The sequence below is a fragment of the Myotis brandtii genome, unplaced genomic scaffold, assembly GCF_000412655.1.
Source record: "Myotis brandtii unplaced genomic scaffold, ASM41265v1 scaffold23, whole genome shotgun sequence".
Lineage (NCBI taxonomy): Eukaryota > Metazoa > Chordata > Mammalia > Chiroptera > Vespertilionidae > Myotis > Myotis brandtii.
In genome coordinates, this window is record NW_005358649.1 from 16,884 (window position 1) to 17,229 (window position 346).

The following is a 346-nucleotide window of genomic DNA, read 5'->3' on the forward strand; positions in this document are numbered from 1 at the left end:
CGTCTTCCCACAGGACACAGACTTGGCTGGGGGCTCGGGGCGGGCGCTGTCCGTGGTGCTGAAGCTCCCGAGGTAGGACTTACAGAGCTGGAGTGAAACGGGGAGCAGGAAAGCGGACGCCTGCAGGACTAGGCACCAAAGCTCAGCCCCCTCGCCAGGCTGGAATGACCCCTCTCCTTCGGAAACCCCCAAAGGGACAGTCCCCGAATCCCCTTCCTAACGATCTCTAGAACTGATTTCCCGAGCCCTAGAGAGGATCTACAAATTTAAGACCTCAACTGCTCTTAACTCCCACTCCCTTTCGGATGTTTCAGCCTTTTCCTCCAAATGAAAAGCTGCGTCTCGT

General features: G+C 56.9%; 1 protein-coding gene across 1 annotated transcript in view; it reads right to left on the bottom strand.

The window, feature by feature from the left end:
- Positions 1–137, bottom strand: part of CRH (corticotropin releasing hormone) — a 1,285-nt gene extending 1,148 nt beyond the window's left edge. Inside the window, exon 1 of the mRNA XM_005866335.2 lies at positions 84–137. The gene's annotated coding sequence lies outside the window, so the exon portion shown is untranslated. The remainder of the gene's footprint in view (positions 1–83) is intronic.
- Positions 138–346: the final 209 nt, after the last annotated feature.